Raw genomic sequence first — 26,164 nt, forward strand, 5'->3', positions numbered from 1 at the left:
GAGTAGCACAGCTTGGTTTTTTATCTCTTCAAATATCTCCTCCCATGGGCCCCAAATTTCTAGAAAGCCAACATTTTCAATTTTCAATATATTTACATAACACTGAAATTTTTCATATTTAATGATAGTACAGGGAAATTCCAGCACTTAAATATTTGTATACTTGCAAACCTGTTGTTTATTTATTGCCATATCTCCAAAGCAATTTGAAAATAACTTTATTTAACCAACTAGAAAAAGAAAAACTATCTTATTCTCCATCATATTTACATTGTGTCTGGGGAAGAAATAAAGTCATGATTGCCTTGGTTGTTGATTAAAGTTGGTTTCAAAGAAGATATGTAATTCTTATGATTTCCTCCCCTTATCTTATCAGATTTAAAAATATAAGGTGGCAATAAAGACTCATATCTAGTTTGAATTGCAATTGAAGTTCTTTAAAGACCAGAAAAATGTTTCGATTGAATAGGTTCTGAATATAATGCAGTATGAGTTCTTGCAACTTAACAAATTCCCTAATAGACTCACCTGCTGTCATAATTTTTTCAAGGCACAGATGAATAAATGAGAAGAGTCTTTTTTTAAGCCTTTAGGAGAGAGACTCAAATGAGAATACTAGCTAATACTGACAGCTTAGAGCAATGGACATGGAGGCATTTAAGGACACAATCGATTCTCAAATTTTGTAAAGAGCAGAGACCCATTCATAACATTCCTAGTTATTTAATCTCTGCTAAAGATTTAGAAAAATCAGTCCTCAAAACAGAGATCAAGTCCTTCAAATGCTACAAATTTGACATTTCTTCTACAAGCTCAACATTATTTTTTCAGAAGAATAATTGAAACTATTTGGATGCAAAACTTTGCTAAGGATACAGTGGCATGGTGGAAGCAGGATGGATGGGGATGGAGAGAAATTCTTATCCCATCATTGATCAGGCACTAATATAAAATATGAAATGTGATTATCCATATCACCACTTGCATATATAATTATTCTTTTTGGACATAAAATTAAAATAAAGTGGAAGAAAAGTAATTTTCATGTTACTACATTCTCAGGTAAGGCCTTAATGATATTATTCAAGAATTGCTTGAATTTAAATTGGAAAAAGTACCTGCATGTGAAATATACATGGTAATTTGTGGACCGGAGTGATTGAAAATGCAACTATACTGGATGATTATTTGCATGGGTTTTTATTATCTCAGTTTCTACCAGTAATATATTTACATAGATAAAAGCTGAGAAATCTGTGAAATCTTGAGAGAGAAACCTGTATACAACATGTTAACTTACAATATCCAATCAATTATTGTAAGTTAAGAATTTGGCATAACAAGGTCATACAGATTTAGCTAAAAATTCTAGACCTGGGAAGAAATAACTCAGTATTCCTTTTTTTACCCCCTCAGAAGATCAATTTTACTTTTACCTGTTTATGATAACATTTGCAATGTTAGAATGTAGTAGGTAATGTATAATTAAGGAAATCAAATAAAGAATCCAAAGAATCCAGAAGCAAATGGTCTTCTTGAGTTATTTACATACTGCATTGGGAGTTCTGTGAAAGGAGAAGACGCATTAAAACAAACAAACAAACAAAAAAAACACTGGCCAGCTCAAAAGCAAGTTTATATGCCCAGTATTTTTAAAGGGTTTAAAAAACATGCTCAATCAATATACAGCTTTTCCTAATTCATATAATACAAGCATTCCTGTCTGTTTGTGTATATAAAAGGATTAGAACTAGAATCAACTTACTTAAGATTTCAGAAATGCGCTATTTCAGAAATGTACTCCATTGAATTTACTTCACTGCTCCTACTATTCTGATTGTTCAAATAAGCAAAGTGCAGAAGGTATCATTCCTTGAAATTGCTTTTAAACACCAGCACTTTATATGAGAAGATAGGCAGAAGCCTACAATTCCCACCACAGAACTTGGTCTTATTTGAAAATAAGAATTGTATGCATAACAAAAAAACATTTATCATCTTTCCCCCCTTAAATAGGAGGGAGGAGGAGAAAATACTAAAGGAGGTGGCATGGTTGCAGTATTTAAGGAAGATCTGAATAGGAGAAGAAATGAATCTTTCATAGTGTCAACAATTCCACAAAGAAGAAAAATCAGGGATATCATCTATTTTCTAACTCATGCTGGATCAAGTTAAGTTCTTCTCTATGTGTATCAATTAATTCAAACCTCATACTCTCCAAAATATAAAGATGAATGCTACAAAATAAATTAAACTCCATAGCAATAGAGATTTCCTAAGTACAAGACCAAACACCAAAGGGAATCCCTCCTTCCAACATCGTTTGATATGACAAGATTACACAAAAGTGGAAACCTAATGCTTTAAATATGCTATCTCTTAGCCAAGTAAGGAACTACAGCTGTAATGGGTATTATCCTACATAATCACCGTATACATTGCATATTAAAATATACCCAGTATTAAATATGCTGTGCACAATTATACTATGAATGATGGTATCAGTTATGATGCTAGTAAAAAAGATTATCTATAGCCCAAGAGTAAGGGAAAAAAATGTGAAAAATAAGCAGAAAGCAGACATAGAGTTGGGCATCTTCTGACCAGGAAAGATAATTTTAAACCCAGTAATATAAAAACAAAAGTACTCCCATATTTCCCCTATATGGAAATAATATGAACATTTATTTTATATATTGGACAAGAACCGAGCTAAATCATCCACCTCTACCACAGAATTACCAAAATCACCCTTTCACCACAGTGTAAGATTTAAATGCAACCTTCACAAAAGTTCATGTTACATAAAATGGAATAAAATTGCTGCTGCCATGCCAGGTACTTCCAGTTCCTACCCAGGTCCTACTGCAAGACTGGTGGTCCCAATAGTTTTATTACTGAAATAAATTATTTTTAAAAAATTAAGCATTTGAAAGTACAGATCAAAATGCCTCAGTAATACATTCAATTCCAACTTTATCTGTTTAACTGAGTTATATTTGCCTCCTGCTCAAACAAGAGCAATAAATCTTCCATATTAAAATATCTTCCTTACCCAACCAAGTCAAAGGAAAACCAAAATGATTAGTAAAGAAAAATGCAGGGATTATTATATCCTTTCAATTTGTTTTAAATATTCTTAAGGTTTAAAAAGTGTTAAAGTTTGTAATTACTAATAGGAAAACATTATCTGGATGAGTACTCTAATGGCAAACCACTGTAAAATGTGTCAGCTGCATTTGGGGCTAAGAGGTAGGGATTATCTTCAAAGCCTGCCAGCTCTCTTGATGAGGTCAGAGGTACACTGGTTTGTATTACTGCAACGCCCATTAAGTGATCTAGGTTGCTTTTCCTTCAGCAAGGGCTTTATTTGTCAACAGGACATTATGCTGGACCTCCAAATTTGGTTGACAATTTACTAATGAGATTCATAACCTTTGTGTTGCTCTGACATTTTGACATATTTGTTGGATTCTGGACCACATCCTGGAAAGCAACCATAACTTCGGATCCTGCCTGGAATTTCTAAGAATTTCATCGGGCCCAGGCATTCCTGCCATTCCAGCCATGTCTCTTCCCATTCCAGGCATTCCCCTAGGACAGCCACCTGAAACGAGCCATCCTGAGCTCCTGGTTGTCGTCTGGCCTCTTCCTCTCTCTGGGCTCTCTCATGTTCTTCCTGAGCCTTCTTAACTCTATTCTTCCTTTCATCTCTCGCTCCTCACATTTTTGCTCATACTTTCTTGAATGCTCTGCAATTTTCTGGGCCTTCCGTTGAACCTGTTTCAGCATTGCACTAGTTTCTTCATCATAATCCAGTTCACAAGCAAGGGCGAGATCAGGGGCTGCTTCTTCTGAGGCCCAGAAGTCTGTGTGCTTTCCCTCGCCACTTGTAAGGCTAAGCTCACGGTGGCTCTGTCACTGTCTCAGATGGCAGCATTTAGCTTCTGTAATTTGATGAAGACATTGGCCCTCTTGGCATACAGAATGGCCAGGCAAGGCTTCAGCTTAATGGCATCTGTGTACAAGTTGTTGGCTTTCTGTAGTTCACCAACATTTAGGGCAATGATGACAGCCACTTTCTTATCATTTGCCTGATCCGTCATCTCCTCAGTTATCTCCACAGCTTCACTGCCCATTTCTTGAGAATCATCCTTGTCTGGTTCTATAACACCTTCGTTGTCAATTTCCAAGTCACTTACCTCACTTAATGGTTTGTCTGTCTTTATGTTTTCCTCCACCTTCTTCCTGTTTTCTCTTCCTTGACATTTTCTTCTGCTTTAACTTTATGAATAGCAGATGGTATTTTACCACCCATGCTCTCCACCCACTCCCTCAGGAGGCACATTTCTTTGGTATGCAGAATGGTTGGGCACTGCTAACACATTTTCATGAAGGCCTGAAGCTCGTTCACTTTGTGGGGACCCATGGTTCGAAGGTAGCAGGAAGTGAAGGGCACGGCTGAGAAAGCTGTGGTCTGATTCCAGGCCAAAGTGTAACCTCGTAGAAGCTCAGTATTCCCTTTTTGTTTCTCCTTAAGAGCAAAATAAGCTAATGCATAGCCATTTGCTCTATCCCCTGACATTAGAAATGCACTGGCTTTGGATGGCACAGCTTTCAAAAGAGAATGAAGAGGCTGGTCACTGGGAGATGCTGTATTCGGCTTCTAATGGTCTTTTTCAAACTTCTCCATTCTGTCAAGAGCCTATTAATGCTCAACAAGTATATAATTTCTATAGTTTAGAGGATTTAGCTTGATGACCTTTTAAAAGTGCAGTATTTTCTGGAACTTTAGATGTCTTTGACACCTCAGTAAATATCAGGCCTTGGGAAGAGTTAGGGATCTCTAGTTCATTAGCCTCTTGGGAGCCCAGAGACAGTTTCCTCAAGCTTATCTGGAGCAATTTGCTACAGCTATTGCCACTGAGTTTTTACCTTGGATTTCTTCCTTCTTACTTCCAAGCTGCTTTTCTAAGACAAAGTTTGCTATAAAACTTAGAAAAGGAAAAAAATATAGGCAGCCATGTTATGCCAGGAATACTTTTTTCTCCTTTATCTTGAACTGAATTTATGGTTTTATGACTGAATTTATTTGCTTAGTGGCTTATCTAGGCACCTTTTCTTAGTGTGCTTCTTTAGTGACAATGTTCAAATGCCAACCTGAGTGACTGAAGAGAGAAGCACTGAGTTCAGATCCCACACTTTAGCCTTCTGAGCTATGGGAGTCAAGCTTTTTCCCCTTTGTAAGCTGCCTATGTAGATTTGATAAGACTGTTAGGATAAACCTTCTCGGGAGACCCCGAAGTTACTAAGTAGCAGAAAGCATCTGGAGCACCCACTGGAACCCAGCTGAAACAAAGATTTTAATAACAGATAAAAACTATCTTTCAGTGGTATATGATACAACTATATACCACTGGGGCTGTATGTACTGTATATGATATACTGTATGTATTGGTTTTCTCTGCACAGTTTTCTTCTAAATACAGTGAAGAAAACAGATTCTTAGGACAAGATGATAAATATATCTACAGTTACTCAAGAATCTACAACGTGTTCAGCATTGTGTTAATACTTAAGGTGTTATAAGTTGTTCCATATTGCAGCCCTTCAAGGTAGATTTAAAAAATTCCCCTTTTGGATAGATGAGCACACTGAAGCTCAGCTAGGTTAAATTACTTGTCCTAGTGATTTACACAGTCAATAAGCAGAAAGAGGGTCAAAGCCAGGACTCATTCCAGTGTAACATGCAGATCAGGCAGTTAAGAACTTATCAGAAAACAAGACAGCATTTGGTCTCCAAATCTTATTTGTTTATTATTTGCCCTTTATGTCTCCTGAAACTCTTTATCCCACTTGGATCCTATTGCTGCTTTGAAAACCAATTCCGTTTTCTTCTTCCTTCCTGTTACCCGGGGAGAGGTATCCTATCTAGGGCCAAGCCACCAAGTCCTCAAGGCCTGTCTCCATCAGTTATCTCCCTTCTGCTGTATTTGCAACCTCTACTTCATTCTTTCCTCCTTGACAACATTTAAACATTTCAGGTGTCTCCTTTCTTAAAACACAATTTAGAAACCTCCTTCAATTCGTGTGCCTTGTTAGCCCTCTAGTCTCCTTTCTCCCATTGACAGCTAAACTTGTCTCCACTGTCAGCCTCCACTTCCTGAACTACAGCTCCTTCACTCTTTAACCCATTGCACTCTGGTCTCCTCTTCAGGGAAGCTCCTCTGATCAAAGTTACCAACATCTGTTGTTAAAACGAGTAGTCTTAATTTCCCAACCTCTCAGTCATCTTTGATCCTGCTGACTGCTTGTTCCTTTGTGAAGCCCTCTCTTTCCTGGCTTACAAGATACCATTTAATTCTGGTTTTATTTTTTCAGTTGCTCTTTCAAACTCTATTTTGTAGGCTCTTCTCTTCTGACCGATTCCTTAAATGTTGATGTTTTCCTAAGGCTCTTCACGCTCTCTTTTTTTCTGTTTTTTTTTTTTTTTTAATTTATTAGAGAAGTTGTGGGTTTACAGAGCAATCATGCATAAAATACAGAATTCCCATATCCCAACCTATTATTAACACCTTGCATTGGTGTGAAACATTTGTTAAAAATGATGAAAGCACATTTTTATAATTGTACTACTAACTATAGACCATGGTTTAACTTAGAGTTCACTATTTCTGTAGTGTAGTTCCACATATATTTTTAAAATTTTCATTTTTACCATAGGCATAAGCTAACATTTTCCTTTTTAACCACATTCATATATATATTTTTAGTGCTGTTAATTACATTCACAATGTTGTGCTACCACCACCACCATCTATTACCAAAACATTTTCATCATTCCAACTAAGAACCCTGTACAATTCATGCCTTAACTTCCCATTCGCTATCCCTACCCCATCTCCTAGTAACTTATATGCTAGATTCTGACTCTATGAGTTTGCCTATTCTAATTATTTCATATCAGTGAGATCATACAATATTTGTCCTTTTCTATGTGACTTATTTCACTCAACAAGCTCTTCTCTTTTTACACATTAAGCATCCTCCCTGGGAGAGCTCATCCTTACTCAAGGCTTCTATTGTCACCTAACTGCTGCTGATTGTGAAATATGGTTTAGTCAGTCTAGATCATCTTTTGCACTTTATATCTATATATCAAGTGTCTAGTGTCTCTCAGGCATCTCAAATTCCTTGTTCCCTTCTCCTTTTCCTCCTTGCTTCTTATCCTGGACATCTACATCAACTCATTGACCCACACCAGAAATCTGAGCTTCACTTTCAAATTCTGATTAAATGAATCACCAAGGCCAATGATTTCTATTTCTCAGCTATCTCCCCAATTTGTCTATTTCTCTGCATCTCTATTCCTACTCACTTAGGTCAAATCATCATTATCTCTCACCTAGATCATCCTGACTCCAATCTTTTACCAGTCTAAATCAATTTTCCACCCTAGAGCCAAAGTGATGTTTCTAGAAGAAAAATAAATATGCCTCATGACTCCACTTAAAAACCCCAAAGGAATTACTCTCAAGTTGTTCCTCATTAATCCTCCAATGAACTTAAATTTTAACATAGAGGTCCGTTTAGAATCTGGCTCTGCGTATGTCTCCATTCTCACCCCTTTTAATTCTCTCACTCGCCCTTGCACTCCATCATCTGAAATTTGTCTCTTCTCTGGCACTTTCCATATGCTATTCCTGACATGTCTGTATTATCCCTTTACTCTGCTCATCATTCAGGTCTCATCATTGGCATTATTTCATCTGAGGAGCTAATGTGATGTCCTGCCCCGTCCCTATGTCTGTGCTCATTTCCTCTCTTACCCAACCCCACTCTTCTCTTTGAGCACTTACCAAACAAAATTGCCTGCAAGACACATTAGTCTAGAAACTCCTCTTTAAGGGCAGGTATTGCATCTGCCTGATTTTTTGTTTTGTTTTGTTTTGTTTTGTTCTTACTGTTGCAGTCTTTGCATCTAGCCCAGGTTATAGCACAGAAAAGATGAGGAATGCTTCTCCAGGTTTCCAACTGGCATGGTTGCCCACAATGAAGAAACTGCTGGAAAAATATCCAGACATTATAGTGGTAGAAAAGAGAGCTTAACATTGTGTGGTGGGATTTTTTTTTTTTTTTTTTGTGATAAGTGTGCTGTTTTGAAATTGTTACAGACCCCAGAAGAGCCATGATCTTTGAATCTAATCTTGTTGGGTGGAACCTTTTGATTGAGTATTTCCATGGAGATGTGACTCACCCAAATGTGGGTGAGACTTTTGATTAAATTATTTCCATGGAGATGTGGCCCTGCCCATTCCGGGTGGGTCTTAATTAGATCACTGGAGTCCTTTAAGAGTGCTCTTGGAAACAAGGAGCTCAGAGACGCTGAAAGAGATATTTTTGGAAAGAAGCTAAGACGTGTAAATCCAAGGTTTGCCCCCAGGAGCAGCCAAGGGCCAACACAAACCCAGTTGCTTGGAGACACTTGGAGATGCAGACAGAAAGATGTTTGGAGATGTTAAGAGATGAAGCCTACAATTTGCCCCAGAGAAGCTAACATATGAAATAGAGAGAAACACCCTGGGAGAATAAGCAAGGATGTAGGAACTGAGAGAGAGAAGCTAAGATAGACTGAAGCTCAGCGACATTTTGGAGAAAGCCATTTTGAAACCAGAATGGACCAAAGGAGCAAAGGAGCAGCAGATGCCAGTCATGTGCCTTCCCCCTGACAGAGGTGTTCTGGATGCCATCAGCCTTTCTTCAGTGAGGTGCCTTAATTTGGACATATTCATGGCCTTAGATCTGCAAATTTGTAACCTAATAAATCCCCTTTATAAAAGCCAATCCATTTCTGGTATTTTGCATAACAGCAACTTTGCAAAACCAGAACAGTAAGGGTGGTTTCTCAGTAAATGACCTAGGAGAGAGCAAGAAATGCTTTATGGAAAAACTGACTGCTGGAGGGTACATTTGGAGACCCTGTAGCAATGGATCCAGAGAAAGGGATATAGTTCGTTCCTTCTACAACCTCAGGTTGGGCTAATGGAGAAACAGGAAGACCATCTAGTTTTTAAAACAACATCCCCTCTGTTAACCAGAGAGGTGTGATTCTAAAAGGAATCACCTTTATTTAAAGATGGAAGAATATGGGGAATTTAGTTCTTCTAGATAGATAAACTGATATTTGTATACATGTCATACATCAAAAACCACACCGGACCCACGTGTGACCAATACTGAATCCACAGATTATATAATTTGGTCATTCACACTGAGTCTACAGCATTGTTTAGAAGTGGGAAATGTTGGTTGAACTTTTTCAGGACAATGAGGAAGGAAACTTTTATTAAAAAACAAAGCAAAACAAACAAAACAGGCAAATGTCTTTCAAAATAGAAACTAGGAGTATAAATTAATAAAATGTTTCCCTCAGATGTTAGCTTCTAAATACAACCATGAATTTATTCTTATACTTAAAAACATTTTATGGTAATGGATTGATAAACAGCAAAACTCTAAGTGCAGACATGCTTGATAATATCACAATGAGTTAGGCTTGATCAGCTTGATTTTCTACAGGAGCACTCTAGAAGAATTGGAGAGCTTTTACAGTATCTTAAACTAAGGAACAAAGGTACAGCTTTTATTCTTTGACAGGTTTTCATGAGCAGACTCTCAAAAGGGCTTGAGAAAAGACACTAGGAGGAATGTAAAGCTCCCTATGGAAACAGATTTAAAACTGGACTTCTCTTCTGGAACGAATAAAAAAGAAATAAGTAAGTTCCATAAAATAGCTGATAAAAGCACTTCTAAAAGCTAAAAATGTTACATAATTGTTCTGGTTTGCTAATGCTGCCAGAATGCAAAACACCAGAAATGGACTGACTTTTATAAAAAGGGGTTTATTTGGTTACACAGTTACAGTCTTAAGGCCATAAAGTGTCCAAGGTAACACATCAAAAATTGGGTACCTTCACTGGATGATGGCCAATGGAATCTGGAAAACCTCTGTTAGCTGGGAAGGCACGTTGGCTGACATCTGCTCTGGAGTTCTGGTTTCAAAATGGCTTTCTCCCAGGACGTTCCTCCCTAGGCTTCAACTCCTCATAAATACCACTCTTAGTTGCTCTTGGGGTGTTTGTCTTCTCTTAGCTTCTCCAGAGCAAAAGTCTGCTTCCAAAGGCCATCTCCAAAATGTCTCTGTAAGCTGAAGCTCCTCTCTCAGCTCCTGTACATTCTTCAAAGTGTCCCTCTTGGCTGTGGCAAGCTCACTCCTTCTGCCTGAGCTTATATAGTGCTCTAGTAAACTAATCAAGGCCCAGGCTGAATGGGTGGGGCCACACCTCCATGGAAATTATCCAATCAGAATTATCACCCACAGTTGGGTGGGGCATATCTCCATGGAAACAACCTAATCCAAACATTCCAACTTAATTGACACTAATATGTCTGCCCCCACAAGATTGCATCAAAGATAATGGCATTTTGGGGAACATAATACATTCAAACTGGCACAATAATATTTAAGTCATATATTTAAGTGTTGAGTTCTAAACATTAACAAACTGCCCAGGGCAGACACTGTAAACAACCACACTCAAGGATATTATGCAAAGCTAGATATCTTAGTATTTGGATTTACAGAACCTTAGAAGACACTCTTGATGATGATACATCCCACGGTGTCTTTATGTGTGTGTGTGACTTTGTATAAACACAATTCCACTATGACTTCTTATGAGAAGCAAAACTAAAGGAGATACAAGAATGTCTACTCAGTTTCTAAAATTCTTCTTTTGAAGGCAGTGCTACATGTGTTAAGGCAGACTCCTCTAAACTGCTGATCAAAAACATATTTCCAAGTCTTAGTCCTGATCAACTGAATCAGATCACCAGGTCAGAGCCTGGAGTCTCCCTTTTAAAAACATACCCCAGACAACTCCAATGATCAAGTAATCTGGAAGGCACCACTTTGGATCACAATACTCCTGACCTCACCTAGCAATTTCTCCTGATCCTTCTTGGTTTTTAGCCATCTGAGTCTAGATTTTCCTGCTTCCTTCCCTTGGTAACTGACCTATTGCTGGCCTTCCTGTTTGCTAATGCTACCATTAGGCAAAATACCAGAAATGGATTGGCTTTTATATAATGGGCTTATTTGGTTGCAAATTTACAGTTCTGAGGCCATAAAAGTGTCCAGACTAAGGTATCAACAAGAGGATACGATACCGTCACTGAAGAAAGGCTGATGGCATCTGGAATCCCTTTGTCAGCTGGGAAGGCACATGGCTGGTGTCTCCTAGTCCTGGGTTGTGTTTCAGCTCCTCTCTCAGCTCCTGTGTGTCCTTAGTTTAGCATCTCCAAATGTTCTCTGTCCACAATTCCAAGCATTTCTGAGCATCTCTGTCAGCTCCCAAGCATCTCTCCAAAATGTCTCTCTCAGCTACTCTTGGGATGTTTGTCCTCTTGGCTTTCTGTGTGAGCTTTCATTAAAGGACTCCAGTGATCTAATTCAGACCCACCCTTAATGGGCAGGGCCACACATCCATGGAAATAATATATTCAAAAGGTCTCACCCACACATCTCTATGGAAACAACCTAGTCCAAATATCCCACAAGACTGGATTAAAACATGACTTTTTGGGGGACATAATATATCCAAACCAGCACACTGGCCTACCTTTTTGGTCCCAGGTCTATCTCAGTTCCTTCTCTATAAAGTTGCAGTCTCAGCCAGCTGAACGATGATGGCCCAGGAGTGTGTGAGCAATTGTTTGTGCTCTGCTGCTTTTTTCATGCCCACCCTTGGATGTGACTGGAAGTCATCAGGGGCCTTCTGCTTTCCAAGCCTTCTTGACCTTGGTAATAAGCCTTAATAATTCATTTCATCTTAGAACATCTTTGTCTCTTTTGAAAATGCAACACACAATGAAGAGGCCATACACCTGTGAAAAGTGCCAACCTCTGTGAGAGATTTCTAAATTTTGTCAGATTTCTGGTATCTTGAGACAACTTTTTCAAACCTCCAGTCTTCTTTAATGGCCTAGATAACTAATAGAATATAAACATGAAATCTCTGTGTGAAAGCAAAGCAAGCACCTTTTTTGGATCTAGGAACAAATAACGTGGCCGAGAAAAGGTCTGATTATACTAATGTTATGATTGGCTCAATTTCCAAATGGAAGTAAAGGACATTGGTCCTTTGGTGTTATCTGTACAAATTTGACTAGTCTGTGGGAAAGCTAAATTTATAGCACTAGGTGCAGGAAAGGTGGCATATAGAGACAGGGAAATACATGGAAGCAAAACCATCCTATGAGACAGTGTGACAACTGTGAGATGATGGTACAACAAATAGCAGGTGTTGACAGCAGAAGATAAGGTGGCCAGAGGCACATCTCTTCAGTTTCATGAAGCAGGAAAACCAGCCACCTGAGCTTCTGAAGTGCAGGCTTTAAGGAAATGGCATGCTTTATAGACCGGAGTTTCCCAAGGGGAGCTCTATCAATGAACTGCTACTTCTGTTACAGGCTTCATGGAAAAAGGGGTTCTATAGTCAAATAAGTTTGGAAAGAATGGGTTAAACAAAGTTACATGGGTTTCTTTACTGAAGGTATTCTCAGCACCCTTAAAAGGCTAACTTACATTTGAGATATCAAGAGGGGACATGCATTATATGGTCTTTCTAAACTCCTTTGACCATGGGAGCACCTCTTCTTTACAGGAACATTCTGTGGGACTATTCCACCACACTGCATTCTGGAAAACATTGCATTGGACCGTGGATCCCCCTAATTTTCACATCATGGCACATATAGAAAATGATAATATTTATTTGTTGGTAAAAGGAGGGGACAACGAGCCGGGAGATTTAGCCACAGAGTCATTCAAAGGGCCAAGATGGATCAATATGTTAACATACTAGCTATCAATTTGGGATACATAAGAAAGCTTCATAGTAAACTACACCCTCCCTTATGGCAGACACTGCATTGTTTTACTGTGATATGTCTGGGGTTTAGAACTGATACAAGGTAGGTGTTCAATATGAAACATGAATAAACGAAGAATGAAAATTTAGGGTATGGGAGGTATATTTGGCAGCAACCTGCAGTGTGGTGTGGTGGCTTTGAAACAGTTAGTGGCTCTTCATTGTGCCAATCAAAGAGCCAGCTGTACTTCTGTGATGTGGCTTTAAAGGCACAACCAATCCCTACCTTCGGGGCAAGGTGAGATGCAGTATGGCAGAGAACTGCACCCTACTCAATGGTATGTATATATGCAGTATTCCAGGACTAGGTGCACAAGTAAAAGTTGTACTTTCTATGCATTTCAGTCATGTTCAGTGAAACGCAAAATGCTGTAGAGCAAAAATGTGTTGCTAACCATAAACAACAAGAAAGATATCTACAAATAACTTGAAATGGGCATGCATAGACACATTTCTCCAGTATGATGTCATGGCCCAGAAAAAGCAGTGAGAAAATTTATAGTGCAGAATTGGATTCATTTACAAATTTGGAATACTGCCATATGATGGTACCTGATCAAATTAATGTAAGTGATTCTCACTGAAAGAATTAGAAGGTATACCATATATTTTCTAATATTCAATGATAAGGTAAAATAATTTAATAGACAAATGTACCTGATCTATGAGTATATCTGAATAAAATTCTAATAAAATTGGTTTAAAAAATGAAGTGGAATCAACCCAAGACAGTTTTGTAATTTTTACTAAGAAGTAATTTTTGAGCATAGAAATTAATGACATTGAAAAGTTGTTTTGTTTTGTTGATATTTCTCAATTTTATCCTGGCATATATTAGTAAATCAAGTGTCTTGTGTTTAAGCATAGTAAGAATGCTGTTGAAGGTAGTTTTACTTCCAAAAATAAAACTTGTAATGATGTAAAAATCCATCTTAGACTTCCACATTGTCCACCATTTAACCTGTTACCAAGACAAGGTAATTACCAAAAGAACAAGTCTTTTCATGCCAGTTGTATATTTTATTCTGCTGCTGGTAGAATTTTAGAGCTAGTTATGGTTTGGTAAAATAACTGCACAGTTTATTTGGTTGCTATTTAATACCCTAATTCTTACATTGATGAAATATACATTTTTCTAGTCCACATGTGTGATGGTTTGAAGCTGTATAACCCCAGAAAAAAATCGTGCTCATAAAGCTAATCCATTCCTGTGGGTGTAAATCTATTTTAAGTAGGACCTTTTGATTAGGCTACTTCTGTTAAGGCATGGCCCAGACTGGGCCTTAATCCTCTTACTGGGGTCCTTTATAAGAGAATGAAATTCAGACAAAGAGAAAGCCAGGGAAGCAAGAAGCTGAAAGCAACAAAACCCAGAAGAGATGGGAGAGACCCACAGAAGCCACCATGTGCCTTGCCATGTGACAGAGTCATCCAGGGTCGCTGGCAGCCAGACTTCAGGAACAAGGTATTGTTTTGATGATGCCTTGATTTGGGCATTGTCCTGGCCTTAGAACTGTAGGCTTGTAAGCTAATAAATTCCCATACCACATGCAAGCAATGTAAGTGAGCTGAAAGATAGTTTCAGCTAGTATGTAACCTGGACAGTCCCAGTTTATTGTCTATTTTTCCTGCATAATAATGAATAGCACCTCCTTTCACTCCCAAAAGTGTCCCGGTTTGGAAGGCAAATTATATGATTTCTTAGTTTAAGATTACATTGAAGTACTGTGGTTCATGGCATTAGCAACACAGAAATTATGTTTTGAAGGTGCTCATGTGTCAAAGGATGGTAATAACCTTCAGGAAGAAGAATTTTTGAGAGAATGGAAAAACTTTTTGGAAGGGTCTGTGTTCATTTTCGGCTTATTAATTCATATTATAAGAAAAGCAGTTGTCTTACATTGTTCATTTTGTCATATAACTAATGATGCCGCATTCCATCTCTATTAGAAAGAAGCAAGTTACCAAGAAGCAAAGTGACATTAATGACCTTTTCAACAGAAAAGATTCTAGGTCATATCTGGGTATCATTTCTCATACTAGCTGTACCTGCATTTTTAGCATTCCGGAATACCTGATGTTTCAGATTTTCATTTAGCATCTTTTGTTTAAGAAGGATGAAAGTTTAGAGTACTTGATTAAGAAATTTTGAAAATGAAATGTTCTTGTATTTGAAGAGTTCTCCTCCAGTTAAGTGCAAATCTTTTTTATCTAGGAAATGCATTCCCAAGTATTCTAAATAGCTATGGATTCACTCTCTCTCTTTTTTTCTTTCAGTTTTGAACAATCGATTTGCTTCTGGCACTTCCTTAATTACTAGTCAGTGATAACTCCTGAGTGCAAAAAACTGCTCTACAAATAGTTAAGGATGTGGTGTGGGTCTTAACAGTTTCTTTCTACTTGAACACCATTTAGGGCTGAAATTAGTTATTAACTAAATGGTACTTTGTGGTCTCATAGTGTTAGTTTACCTTTTAACGGGTCTAACACACTCCTAGTGTATAATTTACACTTTCCAAAAACATGGTTAACCACTCAAGAAATCAATAGGGGTTATAAAACATGTACAAATTTGAATTTGGAGAGAGTCAAACACCTATATCGTCCATTAGAAATAGGACAGCTGACATTTAAAATTGGGGCTTACAGGGAACCATTTATTTTGAAATAGAAGAAGCACGAAATGAGAGTGGAGTATAAAACAGATAATTGAAACAAAGCCCCTCACTTTTGCTTTAATTAATGTTGTCAATTTCAAACCACAACTTTTGGCTCTTGGTGTATGACCATGTAGCCCTTTGGATCCAGGGAAGGTAAGAAATATGTTTTCTCTTATGAGGTTATTAATTTAACTAGATTTGGTCCTACCTACACTTAATTAATTCTTGCATTTATTCCTTCATTCATATTGACTTCTCTTCCACCATGTGCTAAATGCCAAGCGCTACTTTTCTTTCAGAGACAGCGTGTACAATGGTGAGTCAAACAGACAAAGTTTCTTTCCTGAAATGCATGCTGATTAGAGAGTGAGACAAGCAATACACAGACAATATGAGACAAACAAAAACCTAATAACTGTATGAGAAATATTACAGGTTAAAACAGAATGTTGAGATATAGAATGGTGGGGTGGGAGACCTATTTAAGAGCTGAGGGAAGGCGTATTGAGGAAGAAAGAATTAGAAAGAGCTGGCCAGGTTACAAGCCTGGAAAGAGTCCTTGACTGAGTGAATAGCATGTGGGAAGGAAGGTTTTCATGTAGGAAGAGCTGTTTGAGGAACCAGACTTGTGGCTGGAGCAGAGTGGCAGTAGAAGGACAAAAAGAAGTTAGAGAAGTCAGCTGGAGCCTTACTACGCAAAAATTTGTATGCCATGCAAAGGATATTGATTTAATTTAAAATCAGTGACTGATGTGGACAATGGGTCATTGAGGGGAAGCGGGAAGCAGAATGAATGAAAAGAAACAGGCCACTAGAGTGGTATGGGGGAAAATAATGTCTAGTGCCTTGGACTTGGGTAGTAGCAATGAAGGTAGAGAAAATAATTGTATTCCACATACCTCTTAGAGGCAGACCAACTATGACTTGTTTCGACTTTGCAAAATGGAGGAACGAATCAAAGATGACTAGATTTTTGGTTTGAACTTCTGGGTAGTGCCATTTTGTACAACAGGGAAGACAGGATGAGAAACATTTAAGCTGCAATGCATAAGTATGACAGAATGCCTTCTTATGATTTTTGAGTTTACACTGGAAATACTATGTTTATGTTTGGGTATGTCTACAGTAGAGATGACGCTAACTGGAAGGAACTCATGGGATGGCAGGAAGATTATTAGGGGGCAAAATTTCTACTAAATAATATTAAGAAAATGTATGATTATTAAATGCAAATCTTCAGCTACGTGATATCCAAAGTAGGAGAAAGGTCATTTATAATTGTCCACAAGGGATTTGGAGACATAAATTTAAAGGCAAGATAAGAAATATCATGAAATGAAAGGGAAAAATTAGACTATAAAAATTTAACCATGTGAAATCACTGCCCTGCCTCCTTACGTGGGATCAGACACCCACGGTAGTGAATCTCCCTGGCAACGTGGAATATGACTCCTGGGGAGGAATGTAGACCCGGCATCGTGGGATGGAGAACATCTTCTTGACCAAAACGGGGATGTGAAAGGAAATGAAATAAGCTTCAGTAGCAGAGAGATTCCAAAAGGAGCCGAGAGGTCACTCTGGTGGGCACTCTTACGCACAATTTAGAGAACCCTTTTTAGGTTCTAAAGAATTGGGGTGGCTGGTGGTGGATACCTGACACTATCAAACTACAACCCAGAACCCATGAATCTCGAAGACAATTGTATAAAAACGTAGCTTATGAGGGGTGACAATGGGATTGGGAAAGCCATAAGGACCACACTCTACTTTGTTTAGTTTATGGATGGATGAGTAGAAAAATAGGGGAAGGAAACAAACAAACAAACGGACAAAGGTACCCAGTGTTCTTTTTTACTTCAATTGCTCTTTTTCACTTTAATTATTATTCTTATTATTTTTGTGTGTGTGCTAATGAAGGTGTCAGGGATTGATTTAGGTGATGAATGTGCAACTATGTAATGGTACTGTGAACAATCGAATGTACGATTTGTTTTGTATGACTGCATGGTATGTGAATATATCTCAATAAAATGAAGATTAAAAAAAAAAAAAAACTTAACCATGAGGATTGCTTATAAGCAATGCTTTTTTCTCTCTTTCTGAAAAAAAAAATTGTCACAAGAAAATAACAGTTCTTTAAAGATACGAAGTTTGTACATTTGCTCTCTTCAATTTCCATTATATATCATAGATTCTCTTTGGCAAAAGATTATTAAGTTGTATTACTGTTTTGCATTTGTTAATGATTTAAAATTTTCAGTTTTCTTTTGCAGTTATTAGCTTATTTGAGACTGCAACACCCCTAGGAGTTAGATAAGTTTAAGAATATGAATATAGATAGATGGGGATAAATAGAAATATACACACACATGCATGTATATATATATATTTTTTTCTGCTTTATAAATTAGGAGGTTGAGGCCAGAAATATTCAATTATTTCTCAATGTCATACATTGACATTAATGGCAGAGAGCTAGCCCTAGAAGCCAAGTGTTCTCATTTTTTTCAAATAAACTTTTTATTTTAGAATAATTTTAGATTTACAGAAAGTTACAAAGATACTACAGAGAATTCTCATATACTTTCACCCAGTTTTTCTGTGTGTTCTCATTTTTAATCAATGGTAAAAAATTGTCTTAGAGCAATACATGTAGAGTTATGGGAAAAATGAAAGAAGCGGCCATCTGGATAATTCCAAGCAAGAAAACAATTTTGTCTGAAAGATATAGATAATTGAGACAGAAAAGTGCTTTTACCTGCAGAGATCCCTATGATTGTCTTTTTCCTCCACTAGAATCTGTAAGTACAGTTATAACTATAGGTGATTCACTTACTAATAGGAAACTGTGTATCATTCAATGTGAAGAATGTGGGTTTTTCTGAGAGGACTAAAGTGCTTAGTTCTTTATTATTCTTTTTTCTTAAAAAATAAATTACACTGGGTATTTTTCATTTTAAAAGCAATTCATGTTCATTTGGGAAAAGGAGAAAATACAGAACATAGAAGGAAAGGAAGTACTCATTCTTTACAACTTAAGAACCACTATCAAAATTTCATGTATTTAGCTCTGGTCTTTTAACTACATGCATTGTTTTTGGTCTGTTTACTTAGATTGGACCATACAAACGGCATTCTTTCTTTTTTAACCTTCATTTTCAGGCTGTCTAAAAGTTGCTCTCAATAGCTGAGCAGTTAAATGTGCAACTCGGTTGATTATAAGTAGGCCATTTAGACTATCTGCCATACTACAGAGGAATTGTAATCATTGTAAGTCCAAATCTTACGTTAGATGGGTCAGTGGTTGATGGTGCAGATACAAGAATTTAAGATAATTTTGATGGGAGAGAAAACGGCACAAACTTTCAGAAACTAATGTATTATATATCAAGAGCCTCAAAAGCAGACAAAGGCTTGGGATACAAAGGAGCTAATTAAAACATCCTTTATAATAACACGAAATGGAAAATTATCTACCTTTGTGGCATTAGTGTAATAATTAAATAAATTATGGTTTACCTGAATGATAAAATATTATTCAACCTGAAAAAAATATTTATGAAGAATTTCAAAAACAGAGAAAAATGAGTAGGATACTAAAATATTTAATATGTGGGAAACATAAAAAACTAGAATGAAATTCATGAAAATCTTAGTTTGTCTTTTGTAGACATACTTTTCTATAATAAATATTTTTTATTCGTCAGAAAGTTACATATCAATTGAAAAATAAAGCTTACCAAGTGGTTTTTTTTTTGCACAATAATGGTCAAGAATTGAATGTAACATTTTACTTTTACTTTTTCAGTTCAGATTGGGTATACTCAGGGCCTTTCATCACTTATTAATAACCTCTTCCAGTAAAACTGTGATATCTTACTTTCCTCAGCTTCTTAAAACTCTAATATCACCTTTCTGCCCTCACAATATTTTTTGGAAGCAGTTTCTCCAGTTCTCAAATGAGAATGACTGGCTAGAAATGACAAAACCCTCCTTTCAGGGTCCTGCCAAGCTTAATAGCATAAAATATAGGAATCTTGGTCAGAGACTTGGAACGATGAATCTTCTACGCCAATTAAAGAAGATTAGTTGATACAGAGAAGATGAAATACGCCTAGCAGAGGAAGAGATTTTCAGAGTCTTGGGGTTCCATTTGTCTTTTTGCTAAACAAAGTTGTGCACATACAAGCCTTTATCATCTTTTCAAACTCAGGCATTCCAAAGAAATTAGGAGCAAAATCTGAGCATGAAGAGCTTTGGGCACAATAATTTCTCTCTCATTCTCTAAGTATTTCTCAGTATAAGGGATAACTGAACATAAGGCAGGGTTACTGTTAGTTTCACAAATACAAAAACCTGTTATGCTATATGAGTCAAATAGTTTTGGTAACTGACCGAAATTTGGTAACATTGAAAATAATCTAATTTTTCCTACAAATGTAGAAGGCAGTATTGTGTAATGTTTATTATGTCAAGTTTCCTGGATTCAAAGATAAGCTCCTCCACCCACTAGTTGTAGGCTCTAAAGCAAGTTAGGTACCCCTCTGTGGATCAGTTTCCTCATCTGTAAAATGGGGATGATAATAGTATTTGCCTTACAGGTTTATTGTGAGGAATAAAAGAGAGGTTCTGTATAAAACCACCCCTATAAAACCCTTAGAAGAACTGCTGGCAAATAATAAGCATTTAATAAATGTTTTAGTTATCATCATCACATGTCCTCATAGTCATGTTTTAAAAAAAATCAAAAGAAACCAAATGAGATAGAGGCAATGGACATAGAAATAAATATTTGCTGTATCCTTTTAGGTCACTTTGCCTTCATTTTCATGGGACGGCACATCTATGGAGAAATGCCCTGGCTAGCATTTACAAGAGAGGGAAAAATACAGATTTTGGACCAGAGAGGCAGAACTCAAATCTCAGCTCAGTCATTTATTATTGTTAATGGTCTTTTGGCAAGTTACTTCGCTCCTCAAGATTTCCTTTTCCTCATCTGAAAAGAAGGAAACAGAAAAGCAAATAGGCAAATAACAATGAAGTGTGATAACTGGGTAAATACAGGAGGCCAAAGGAACACACAGAAGGACTTAACCCCCAGGCTGCAGGGTGAATGTGGGAAGCTAGTGGTCAGTTTCCTCATTTACAGATGGGTAAAATCAAGTAACTACCTGGAAACACTCCCAAGATCACAGGCTTGGGAGCTAGACCATCTCAGTTCAGATCCTGGTGTGTTTTTCCTAACTCTGTAAGCCCAGGCAACTTACTTAACCTTTATGTGTGTCTGTTAAGCATTTATAACAATATCTGGAACATAGTAAGTGCACAATAAATTAGTTATTTTATACTAATATGTGTAATGGATACATGAGATTATAAATGCAAAGAATTTATTTAGCACAGTGCCTGGCATATAGTAAGCGTTCAATAAGTGAAAGTGACTGTTATAATCATTGTTGTTCCCAAGGAATGGTATCTAAGGGGAGACAGGGAAAATGAATAAGAATGAGACAAGCAAAAGAAGCAAGAGCATGCCATGCTGGAAAAATACATACAAAGATCCAGGTAGGCGATAGAGCATGGCTTGTTGGGGGAACTGGCAGTGTCTGGAACATAGAGATGAAGGTTGGGGGCATGACTTTAAAAGTGTGGTGCATGTTATAAAAGCTATCAGGCGGTCCCACTGTGAAGGAGGCATCCACTAACAAACAGGCATTTGTGGATTTGTGGATTTGGGTGGTGCTTTATTTGGAGAGCCTGCCTTTCCAGCCAGACTAGCAGTTCCACAGCCATGCTTTTTGTAGCCAGTCTTCCCCAGCATGGATCGTTGCTGGCATTTTATGGAAGGGACTCAGTTATATGCAGTCATGGATGCTTGTAAGAGCTCTGCATAGCTGAAGGAGGCCTAGATAAAAGCCAGGGAGGAAAGATTATAGGTCATCAGTAAAGATAGACTTCCTTTTGACAGCCTACAAAGGAGACAAAAGCCATGCTGTCTCTATCCCTAATAAAATGATTTCTTTTCCATGAAGTCTTATAAAAAATGGAATTTTGTCTTGGCAAAACAAATGTGTACCAGCTTTAGGCCATTTCTCAAGTGAAAGGTGATATTAAAAGTGTAATTTGAATCACTTGTTAATAAGAACAAATCTTAGGACTTGAAATGTATTCTCATCTCTTAGACCCAAGAGTTGCTGAAACTCTATGGTCTATTCTGATAGAAACAAGTTTCTTACAAAAAGATAACATCCATTTCCCTCTTTTAAAAACTAACTTTATTTTTTTATGCTTGATGCAATGATTAGATTCTGTAATATGCTGGGAAGAAGTCCTGCATGATACTCATTCATTGCAGCAATATATCATAATTACTCAGTCTTCCTTTATCATTAATAACAGAAGATTATGAATAAAAACATACTAATATCCACCAGATGTTCAGAAAAACATAAATATCCACACATCAGCACATTTTAGCAACAAGTCAACAAAATTTTCTCCATTTATTTTTCCGTTTATAATTTTCTGAACATTCTTTGATGTGATATTTTTAATCCTCATCAGGAATTTGCTTTTGCTTCCTTTAATATCTGCCACATGAAAACGCATAGTTTCAGATTTAGCCAGCAGCATCTTGCTGCTTTTTCCCTATCACTCTGTATACCAAGAGGCAGGCTGGTGTGATAGAAAGAGATCAGTCCTTTATAGTCAAACAGACGTTAGTTTGCACACACTCTCAGCTTCTTAATAGCTAAGTGACCTTGGGGAAATTGCTTAAACTTTCTGAACCTTAATTTCTTTATCTTTACAATCGTCATAATAATTCTTTTACAGAAGAGGAGTACTAATAAAATACCAAGCACATAGCTGTGTTCAACAAAAGTGGCGATGATATAACCTGTCTGAAAACCATTCAGGTATTTTAGTTTTCTTTGACTTGGATTTTCCATTTCTTCCCCATTGATATCTGAAGCTTAAAATTTCTTTTTTTTTTTTCACTAAAATACAAGTGGTTCCCTTCAATAAACATTCTAGAAAGTTTTTCTCTCAGCCCCAGCTCCCTTGTAAATATGCCATGTAAGGAGGAGGACAGGCTTTGTTATGCCTTTTAACACTCCAAACAAAACTGTGGTGCAGAGATTTCCTGACAGATCACAGGCAGCCCCACACCCACACCCTGGGGGAAACACAGCTCCCACGTGGACTCCATGTATGGCCTGTAAAAACTGCATCATCTAATTTATTTTTACTTTTTTTGTTTTCTCCTGTGGTGAATTCTATAGTCTCAACCTGGGAAGGAGTAAATGGCCTATTGGTAAAATAATACTTGAACACCTGGCCTCCAGGAACGGGCTGCCCATTCAGTCAAGGCTGAAGGAGCTGGGCGTGCCATAATAGTATAGGAAAAATATACTTTATAAAATAGTACACTTGCACCCTGGAAGGATAATTCGTATACTACAGAAGAGTCATTTATCCCCACCTGGTAGTTTACATATTATGGTTTACTGGAGGAATTTTCCCAAAGTGACCATCTTGTAACAAGGCAATGGAACAAACATGAAATAGAAAAGAGGTGAAAATTAAAAGTTTTGCTTTTTCAATCCAACCTTTAGAACTTCAGAAAGGTTAGGGGTAGAAGATATCTTGACACAAGGAAGGTTAGGGGTAGAAGATATCTTGACACCTTTGGTTTCCATATTAATATTTTGAAGGGAAGCAAATACTTGGTAGGGATATATGATTTTTTTGATCTGTGAATCCCGTTTCTTCCAGCTGGTTCATTTTTATTACTCCTGTGATGGTGGATGTGATGTGTCAATTTGGCTAGGTTATGATGTCCAATTATTTGGTCAAACACTAGCCTAGTTGTTGCTGTGCTGGTGTTTCATAGGTGGGATCAGCATCTACAATCAGTTGACTTTAAGTAAAGGAGATTCTCCTTGATATTGTAGGTGGGCCTCAACAATCAGGTTGAAGCTTTTAAGAGCAAAAATTGATGGTTCCAGGGATCAGAAGGAATTCTGCTTCAGTATTACACCCTCCACTCCTTCCTGAGTTTTCATCCTAAGAAATTCAGATTTAAGACTTCAACACCACTCTTTAAGGGAATTTCCACCCTCCAGCCTGCCCTGTGGAATTTGAACTTGCCAGACGCCATGACTGCGAGAGTCGATTCTTCATAATAAATCTCAGTTGGTTCTCTCTCCTGGGAAACCTAACTGTGGTATACTGTCCAAGCTCTGTGGCGTTCGATGTGATTTTGGTTTTTGTACAGGTGGTCTTTGACTGGAGTACCACAACTGTATTATGAGGTAGTGAAGATACGCTCTTCCATGTCTTGACACTGATATTTTATCAGTTTACTTTATTTTGGTATAGAAATTGGCTAATGCTATACAAAGTCTCCCTTCCCTAGAATTCAGAGAGCAGCTTATTTACATGTAGATATAGCTATATGACATTTTCAAATGCCATACATTTGCATATGAAGGTCTCTTTCTTCTCCTTTCAGTAAACAGTCTCTGCTATTACTTTCAAAGCAATGTTTAAAATTATATTTCCTATACAAGTCTTTCCTTAAAATATTTTTTAAATGTCCTATAGAGATAAAAAAATGAAACCCTCAATCTGGAATCCATTAGTTTTTTGTTTTTTTTTTTTTTAAATTAGGGTGAACATTAATCTACAATTTATTATTAATATATCTGTCTTTTAGCACTTTCTGTGACTTTGTACTAAAAGTTTCATAAGATAATAGGAATAATATGGTTAAAATTTCTTAAGATGAAAGTAAAAGTGACATTAATATGGTGTGGAGCTTGCTTTAAAAATTCAGGTAGTTTGGTTTCTAGAGAGATTGACTGACTACTGTGTTTACAGTGGGGAAGAAGAAAAGTTCTGAACTTATATTACAGCTAATGAAGACAAAATAATAATATAAAAACACAGATAAATAAAATTCCAGTTGCCTTCAACATTGTGAAGAAAATAAAAACAGAATATTGACATAAACTAGACCTGAGGTGTGGTTGGGACATTGAGTAGAATCATGCACCGAAACAACACATGTTCTAATCTCAGTCCACTCATTTGCAAACAGGACCCTTTGAAGACATACTGTAAGTTAAAACATGGACTCATTTGTGAATAGGATCACCTAAGATCCTATTTAGGTGTGGCCAAACTGAATCACAGTGGGCCTTAATCCATATTATTGGAGGACTTAAAAAGAGAAGCCAAAAGTCAGAGAAATCTTCAGGAGGAGACCAAGGCATTGCCTGGTAGAGGACTGCCATCACCGGACCACTACGACCCCAAGAGAAAGTATGGCCTCGGCAACGCCTTGGTTTTGGACTTCGAACCTCCAGACTGTGAACAAATAAGTTCCTGTGAGCAGCTCTGGCAAAGTAAGGAAGTGGTTAAGCAAGATCTGTCTTGAATGGTGTGAAGAGACCTGCTAGGGGAAGATAAAGGAGAAGCATATCTTTATGGGCACAGAAAATGGATGGCACAAATAGTAGGCTTTAGACATTATTGCACACACACACGAACACACACATACACAAAAGAAACTCTGAAACTGGAAGGGCATTGTTAAATTCTCTAAGTGAAATGACCATTTATTTAATATTAGAGTTTTTTTTTTTAAACTACTTTTTTCTCTTTTTAATTTTTATTGGGATATTCAGATACCATACAATTATCCAAAGATCCAAAGTGTACAATCAGTTGGTACCCTCATACAGCTGTGCATCCACCACCGCATTTCATATTTGTTCAATTTTTAGAACCTTTTCATTACTCCAGACAAGAAATAAAGTGAAAGATGAAAAAAGAAAAAAAAAAAAGAAAGAAAAGGAAACTCAAATCCTCCCATATCCCTAACCAACCCCCCTCAATTGTTGACTCATAGTGTTGCTATAGTACATTTGTTACTGTTTATGAAAGAATGTTGAAATACTACTAACTGTAGTATATAGTTTGCAATAGGTATATATTTCTTCCCTATATGCCCCTCTATTATTAACTTCTAGTTATATTGTCATACATTTGTTCTGGTTCACGGGAGAGTTTTCTAACATTTGTACAGTTAATCATGGACATTGCCCACCATAGGATTCAGTTTTATACATTCCCGTCTTTTGACTTCCAACTTTCCTTCTGGTGACATACGTGACTCTGAGCTTATCCTTTCCACCACATTCACAGACCATTTAGCACTGTTAGTCATTCTCACAACATGCTATCATCATCTCTATCCACTTGCAAATGTTTAAGTTCACCCTAGTTGAACATTCTGCTCATAATAAGCAACTGCTCCCCATTCTTTAGCCCCGTTCTGTATCCTGGTAACTTATATTTCATGTCTATGAGTTTACATATTGTAATTAGTTCTTATCAGTGAGACTCTGCAATATTTGTCCTTATGTGTCTGGCTTATTTCACTCAGTATATTGCCCGTGAGGTTTTTTCATCAACCCATTTATTTTTTTAAGATGGTTTTGTTCA

The 26,164-nt window shown here is 37.2% G+C and overlaps 1 protein-coding gene and 1 pseudogene across 1 annotated transcript in view; both read right to left on the bottom strand.

The window, feature by feature from the left end:
- The window catches only part of TMEFF2 (transmembrane protein with EGF like and two follistatin like domains 2), a 272,104-nt gene that overhangs the window by 10,457 nt on the left and 235,483 nt on the right, over positions 1 to 26,164 (bottom strand). The gene's annotated exons all lie outside the window — the stretch shown is intronic.
- LOC119544989 lies at positions 3,090 to 6,036 on the bottom strand (annotated as a pseudogene).

Source organism: Choloepus didactylus, chromosome 9, assembly GCF_015220235.1.
Source record: "Choloepus didactylus isolate mChoDid1 chromosome 9, mChoDid1.pri, whole genome shotgun sequence".
NCBI classification, from domain to species: domain Eukaryota; kingdom Metazoa; phylum Chordata; class Mammalia; order Pilosa; family Megalonychidae; genus Choloepus; species Choloepus didactylus.